This window comes from Macrotis lagotis, chromosome 3, assembly GCF_037893015.1.
Source record: "Macrotis lagotis isolate mMagLag1 chromosome 3, bilby.v1.9.chrom.fasta, whole genome shotgun sequence".
In the NCBI taxonomy this organism is placed as follows: Eukaryota; Metazoa; Chordata; class Mammalia; order Peramelemorphia; family Peramelidae; genus Macrotis; species Macrotis lagotis.
This window is the reverse complement of record NC_133660.1, coordinates 97118356-97126107: the sequence shown is the minus strand read 5'-3', so window position 1 is coordinate 97126107 and position 7752 is coordinate 97118356. Positions and strand designations below refer to the sequence as shown.

The window sequence follows — 7752 nt, the reverse complement described above, 5'->3', positions numbered from 1 at the left end:
GTGTAGCCTTCTGGATTCTACATTCTATGGATTTGGTATTCTGTTGGTATTCAATATGGAAAGGGGGAAGAATGTTAGACTTGGATTTAGAGACTGGCTCTGGTGAATACTCCCTTCATGATCCTGGGCAAGTTACTTTAAGTCTCCTCATCTAGAAACAGTCTAGATGATCTTTTAGATACACTTCAGCTCTAAATCTATGGCACAAGATTCCAGCATGGCCTCTGATTGTATCTTTGCCCAGATAATGCTCTTTTTTCTACTCCTATTCATTATGCATGGTGTTTTTTGGTCTCAGCCTCATCCATAGTCTCCAAGACAAGAGGAGAAGATTCCACATGTAGAACTACTACTGATTGACTCCTATGCCTGTTAGGTTCAGGTCAACTGTAGACCAGGTAATAAGAAGCTTCCCATGTGACCTACTGAGGTGATCCCTACAAAATCTATTAATCTATTTCCCCCTGCTTTCCTCTTCTATTCTCCCTTGCAATATCCCACAGAACCATAGCTAGGAGTATTAATATAAAAAAGAAGGCAGATGAGTGGGTGGACAAGGTCAAGGGTGGACAAGGACAAGAGAGTGGACAAACAGGAGAGCTTAGAAAACTTGAAGAGGCATTGAAAACATTATATAATTGTTCAAAGACAGTCCATGTCTGTTCTCCTTCCATTTTGGGTCCAACTCATTGACCGTTTCTAGGGTTTGCCCAAGATTTATATTTTAGCAGACTGATTCTAAGGCCTAGAGCTGGAAGAGACCTCATAGGTATTTAGCCCAACTCTATTATTTTTTGGAGTAGTGATATTCAAAGAAGTTAAGTCGATCTACCTAAAATCATATAAGATATGTCAGAGAAGAGATCTGAATCTATTAGATTGTAATGTCCTTGAGCGCTATCTTTTGCCTCTTTTCCCATCTCTGGTCTTTCAATAATGCTTAATAATACATGGAGGACCCTTAATAAATACTGATTGATTGACTAATAATCCATATCATTGGATTCTGTAGGTTTTCCATTATGTTATCCTGCATCATCTCTGGATTGGGGAGAAGCAGGAAGATATGAGTAGAAATGTATGTAGGAGACTATTCCATATGCTTCCATTCATTTCTGTGCTGATAAAAAAACAACAGAGGGAGAGTGCCAACAGATTGGAATCAGCCCTTCCACCTAGAGCTTCAAAAACCTTATTGTTCCTCTGAGACCTGTCCAGGGGAGGGGATGAAGCCTGTCCTCAAAGGAATCTTTAGCCTCTCCTGATACAGGAAGCAAAGGAAAGGTCATGTCTGATTGGTTATGAGGCTTGGTGGATTGGCAGGTGTCAAAAGGCTCAGTGTAAGTCAGAAACGATTGTCAAGGGACCAAGAAGATCCTGTAGAAGGAAATACTCCAGCTCAGTTCTCCCTCCCTCAATCCCCCAGCCCCCAACTAATAAAACTTATTACAAACAACCTAAATCTTCCCCGACTCTCTAAAGCTGCAGATATGAGCCATATCGTCCAAGGTGCAACCCTTAAAATGAAGACTTTGTACTAAGAAAAAAAAGAACAACCTCAGCACAAAACCTAGTGCTCCCTGACCTTTGTTTTTATAGGAAAAAAAAGGATGGGGAGCAGAAGGAAGATGGGCCTTAATTGGTAGTGGAACTAATGGATCTCAAAAATCATGAGGTAAATAAAATAAAAAGTCTATCTTTCCTCCCTTCCCCCCCTCCAAGGAAAAGGCTTCAACTCTTCTCTTTTATAGGAGTTGGTACAGCCTCAGACTGATCAAAGGATAAAAGGAAAGGCTTCTCCTTCCTCTCCCTCCTCTTGTCAAGGAAGGGTCTTCAATTAAAGCTACTCACAGAAAGAGGAATGATTTAGTGTGACATCACCCCCACCCTTCCCTATCATTACAATCCATCACACTAGGAAGGAGCAAGAATCAGGTGAGTGGTACACAGTTTTTGTACAGATGAGATTTGGTATTAGGTTTAAAAGTTACTGATATTTCCTCTTTTTATTTTGTAATAAGACCTGAGATTTTATCTGTGTCTTTGATATTCCCTTTTTGACAATATAAGAATCCATCCTTCAACATCCTCAAAATTATGGCATCACTGATACATTCTTTTGTGCATATTTGATCTCAGTTGCTCTATTTCTTTCTCCAATTCACTGTCATTTCTATTTCTTCATTCTTTGCATTCATATTTGTGTGAATAAAGAGAAACTACTTTACCCATGAAAATATTTGAAAAGTATTTTGATAACTGCATTTCTATAGTTTCCTTTGAAATCCTATGTTTTTTTTTTATATCTTGAACATAAAAATTATTCTGAGAAGTTTTAGTCAATAAGTTTCATCAGATTGGTAAAGGGATCCATTACAGAAAAAAAGGTAAAGAATTGTTGATATAGAATTACAAAATTTGTATAGTATTGGATATACCAAAGAAGTATGTCAACTCATTAGTCAGCCCACTTTTACTCTTGAATGTAGGTATTTGCTCTGCTCTGAGTTGGTGTCTCAGGCTCTAGTCTAAGGGAAAGTGGTTTAACTCTCTGGTATAAACCTTGAAAAGTAGAAACCTCCACTGATTTGTATCTTTCTGGTAGCTTTCAGAGATTGCTCTGAATTGATGGAGTCACAACTGCTTCTAAGAACACACTTCCAACTAATCTGCCTAGTCTCTTATTTGAGTGGGAAGTTCTGAAACATTTTTTTTATTCTCTCTCTCTCTCTCTCTCTCTCTCTCTCTCTGTGTGTGTGTGTGTGAGAGAGAGAGAGAGAGAGAGAGAGAGAGAGAGAAAGAGAGAGAGAAAGGATAAGATAAATTACTTCATGTTATATCAGAATAACAATCCATTTTGATCACATTTGATATTGGAAAACTCTATAGGATATCAACAAACTACCACATAATATTTTGAACAGAGCAGAGAAAGAAATTTAAAAACAAATCCCATCATCTATCATCTGTCTATCTTTCAATCTATCATCTATGTTCTTCTATAAACTTAAAATAGTTTAGGAGTTTATTTGTGGTTGCTCAGTCACTTCTTACTCTTTGTGACCCCATTTGGGGTTTTTGGCAGAGATACTGGAGTAGTTTGCCATTTTCTTCTCCAGCCCATTTCACAGATAAGGAAATTGAGGCAAACAGATTATGTGATTTACTTAGGCTCAAACAGCTAGGAATAGAGTCCAGTTTTAAATGCAGATCTTCCAATCATTTTTCTTTAATTGAATATGACAAAATTTTGGTAGGATATTAATAAGAGTTGTCCAATCTGGACAAGTATGGATGGGTTGGAGGGAACCCCAAATCTCTGAAATCACAGATCCATTTAAGTAGTTTAGAGGGATGCAGGGCTGTGACTCTGGAGTTCTTCAGCAGAAGTGGACGGAACAGAAAGCTCTGACCTGGTTTCCTGTGGTTCATCAAGATAGCCCCACAAAGAAGAGCAGGCTTGCCAGGCTGTGTGGATGGGTGTGGTGAGTTGGTTTAACATAAGTACAGTGCTTAGGATGTTGTTTGGGGAAAGAGAACATAGTACTGTTTAGAGAAGACAGACTTTTTCCTTTGGGGATAGCTATCTAATAGGACCTCCTACTTTCTTTCCAAAAGTCCCTAAGCATTTTAATTTGGTTTGCAAAATGTACTCATCTACTAAAGCTGATTCCTTCTGGCATCATTTTCCACTTAAATCTTTATCACTAAGCTAAGAGATCATGAGAATTTGTCTAACCAAACACACAGTGGGGCTGGGGGGGGGGGGAGAGGATACATTTATTAGCACCAAACACGAAAACAACTACTCCTAAAAGGAAATGGAAGGGAAAGGAATAATATATTACTTTTCTCATTAGGATCATTTCTCATTAAACCTGAACTGATTTCTTCTAGGCTCAGGGCCAGTGCTTGCTTTTGTTTAATGGCTGATACAATATTTAGGAAAAAATGAAATTAAACAAGCAGAACAAACATAAAAACAGTTCAATTATTTATATGTTTGATTCAATTAAATGTTTTATTAACTGCCTAATATGTAGCAAGGGCCAGAAATAAAAGAAAAAAATAATTAGTCCCTTTTCTCATGGAGCTTACCTTTCTTCTAGGAGTGTATTAGGAACAAGAGACACTGATAAGTAAATATGACATATATATACATACATACATATATACAAATATATATACATATACACACATTGTATGTTTACATACAGATACACAAAGTAATTTCAGCAATGAGAAAGAGAGCATTAACAACTGTTGGCATAAGGATGTGTCATTGAGTTGAGCTTTGAAGGAAACAAGATAAGAGGAGAGGTGAGGAGGAATAATTTATGAGAACTCATAGTAAACAGAAGATTAAATTCCTCTTATGGGGAACAGCAAGTGGGCCACTTTGGCTATACCATAGATTGCATGGGGGGAAAGCTTGGGTTGGAGTCAGATTTTTGTGCTTAAACTGTCAAACTGAGGAATCTATATAGTACCCTAGGGCAAAAAGACAGCCAATGAAACTTTTTAAACAGAGAAGTGACATGATCAGACCTTGTTTAATGTTCTAATTTGATCCAAAAGGAGCTTGTCTCTTAAAAAGTGGCCCATAGGACAATAAGTATGCAATGCTTCATCTAACTTCAAGAGACCATGAAAATATTGCAACTCCTAGTATTAACTTACATAGATGAAGATGAAGCTATACACTATGGTGCCAATTAGGTCAAAGGAATTAGCTGTTCCATCTCTCCCTCTCTACTCTCATCTGTTGAAGGAGATGGATTTATCAACTGTACATGGTAGAAATTCAAGTTTCATTTCAAAGAAGCTCCCATATTAATTCTTAAAAGCACACATCCCAACTCAAAGGAAATATAAATAATATAAAACATGTTTTATAAAGGCACATTTGAGTTTTTATTTTGTTATTTTTCATGGGATTTTCTGCATGTATCTTTACCTTTTTCTGCCTTAAATATTTTTAGACATTCTAAGAATAAATTTCAATTTCAAATGTCTCCTGTATTTTTTTTTTAGATTTTTGCAAGGCAAATGGGGTTAAGTGGCTTGCACAAGGTCATACAGCTAGGTAATTATTAAGTGTCTGAGATCGGATTTGAACCCAGGTACTCCTGACTCCAAGGCCAGTGCTTTATCCACTACGCCACCTAGCTGCCCCTCCTGTATTTTTTTCTATGAGAAGAGGTTTTTTTTTTCCTTTTGTTAAATGAGTACTTTTTTTTCTGTTAAGAACAGTTTACCTTATGTTTCTTGATAAAACATGCTTTTGTTCTTCATAAATTTTCTAAAAGACAAAAGACAAATGTTTCTCACTTATGTTGAAGAATGACCCAACTATACTCTTTCAATATTTGATTGAATGGGGCCCTTGGTAGTAGTTTTAGAAATCTGCTTAAACCTGAGCATATGGAAATGTCTTTCTACTCCTCCCTAAAAGACTAATTACATATTTTCGCCGCTGGAATTTGGCAGGAGTTGAATTCAATATGGTCTAAATAACCACTGCCCACTGTTTTACTGTACCCCCTACAAAGGCTATGGCTAGAAATTACAATCCAGCAGCTATTAATAAAGCTCAGAATTCCAGGATGGTAGGGATCTGATACTTTCAGTGAATTGGAATGATAGTGAAGTACAATCAAAGAGTTATCAGCAGTTGAGGACATGGATTAATAATGACATGGTGACTTGAAGTGAATTCATTTCAAAGAGAATTGGGCTACAGTTGAATTGATGCTATAAATAAAGAGCAAGTGAATTTCCTCAGACCTCCATCATATCATGGAAAGAAGAAATGATTAAAATGCTAATAGATTTTCTCTCCCTGCTATAATGTACCTTTACAATAAATTCACTCCTATCTTCCCTCTTTTTATATCTAAACTATCTCTCCAGACTAATAATTTATTTATTGGGACCAGGTGCTTATTTTGAGAATAATTAGTTTGAAAGAGAACTCACTAAATCAGATTCTTGGTTTCATTGTCTTCTAAAATCTGTTGTGGCTTAATCACTTCAGATAAACTAATAATGTTAGCAAGTATAGTCATATATGCACTCAACACATATATGTATATGTATAGGGACTTAAAAGTTTGCAAATAACTTTATATGTGCAAATATATATATAAACACATTTATATAGGTAAACATAAATATCTATTTATATGTAAAATATGTAAAAATGCCACTCCACATATAAACATATTGTATACATACAGGTGCATATACAAATACATCCTGATATGCATATATGAATGTGTATGTCTGCATGTGTTTATGTACACATGCATGTATATATGTATGTGTTTGTGTGTGTGTGTGTATATATATATATATATATATATATATATATATATATATATATATATAAATAGCAAATCTTGATTCCCATAATAATCCTGTGAAATAGGTACTATTATTATCAGTCTCATTTTATAGATAAGTTAACCGACTTGAGCAGTGTAGGATTTGAACTAAGGTCTTGCTGACTCCAAGTCATATAGCCATCTCTGGCCACCTGCCACTCTGCCTAGCCATTCTTTTTGAACTTTAAAAATCTCGGTGGTTCCATAATTTTATTGATGTGAATACTCCTTGCATAGGACACTTATCAAACATACCTCTTTTGTCCTTTATTTTTGGCAAGCCAAATGATGTTAAATGACTTGCCCAAGGTCACACAGCTAAGTAATTATTAACTGTTTGAGGCCAGATTTGACCTCAGGTTATCTTGAATCCAGGGCCATTGTGGTAATAGACTACTCTGACTTGCTGAATATCTCACTTAATTGAGAAATGACAATATATTAAACATTAAATTATTAGCAAAATTAATAAAATATTAAATACAACACAAACCAGAGAGATTTTTACTAAATAAGGAACATCCTATGCTCATGAAGTTTGATTTGTTTAGATCACTGAATAGCTAGTGACTCACTTGGAGTTACCTAATCCTCTGAGATAGGATATTAGCCCAAATATTTCTGGCTTTTGAGGTCAAGTCTTTATCCACTAAACTGAAGTCACATAAATATAATTATATATACACACATATACACACATAATATACATGCATACATAGATATACACATAAATGAATTTGCAAACACACATAACTCACAAATGTGCATATATAGATGTATCCAACATCAACATCAATAGCTTTTCAATTGTGTTTGGTTCTTTATATCCCCATTTAGGGTCTTCTTGGCAAAGATACTAAAGTGGTTTGACATTTCCTTCTCCAGCTAAATTTACAGTTGAGGAATTGAGGTAAATAGGGTTAATTGACTTGCCCAGGGAAACATAACTGGTAAGTGTCTGAAGTTGAATTTGAACTGATATCAATAAGTCTTCTTGATTCTAGATCTAGCACTCAATCCACTGTGCCATTTAACTGCCCCAACCCATAAGTGATAATAGGATAGATTTCCTGTATGAAAAGACTAGAGCCAAATAGAAAATTTGGTCTTCAAACAGGAGACTCAAGAGGTACATGAAAAGGTGAAAAAGGAGAAAAGAAAAAAACCCTCTTATCAAATAAGATATCCCCACCTGGGAGAAAGATTGTTATAACTTTTGGGAACTGTCACTCTATTAGATGGAATATACTTAGCCAGAAGTAATGGACATTCATGACTTGTCTGTGACTCTGATGGAATGATTTAAAAATAATATCTCCTTAAAAGGGTAGGGAGAGGCTAGGAAGGAAGAGATTGAATGGTGCAA

At 35.8% G+C, this 7752-nt stretch overlaps 1 long non-coding RNA gene across 1 annotated transcript in view; it reads left to right on the top strand.

Moving 5' to 3' along the window:
* Positions 1-1601: 1601 nt before the first annotated feature.
* LOC141517712 (uncharacterized) overlaps positions 1602-7752 on the top strand; it is a 64982-nt gene continuing 58831 nt past the window's right edge. Inside the window, exons 1-2 of the long non-coding RNA XR_012476959.1 lie at positions 1602-1675; positions 1752-1935. This is a non-coding gene — a long non-coding RNA (uncharacterized LOC141517712). The remainder of the gene's footprint in view (positions 1676-1751; positions 1936-7752) is intronic.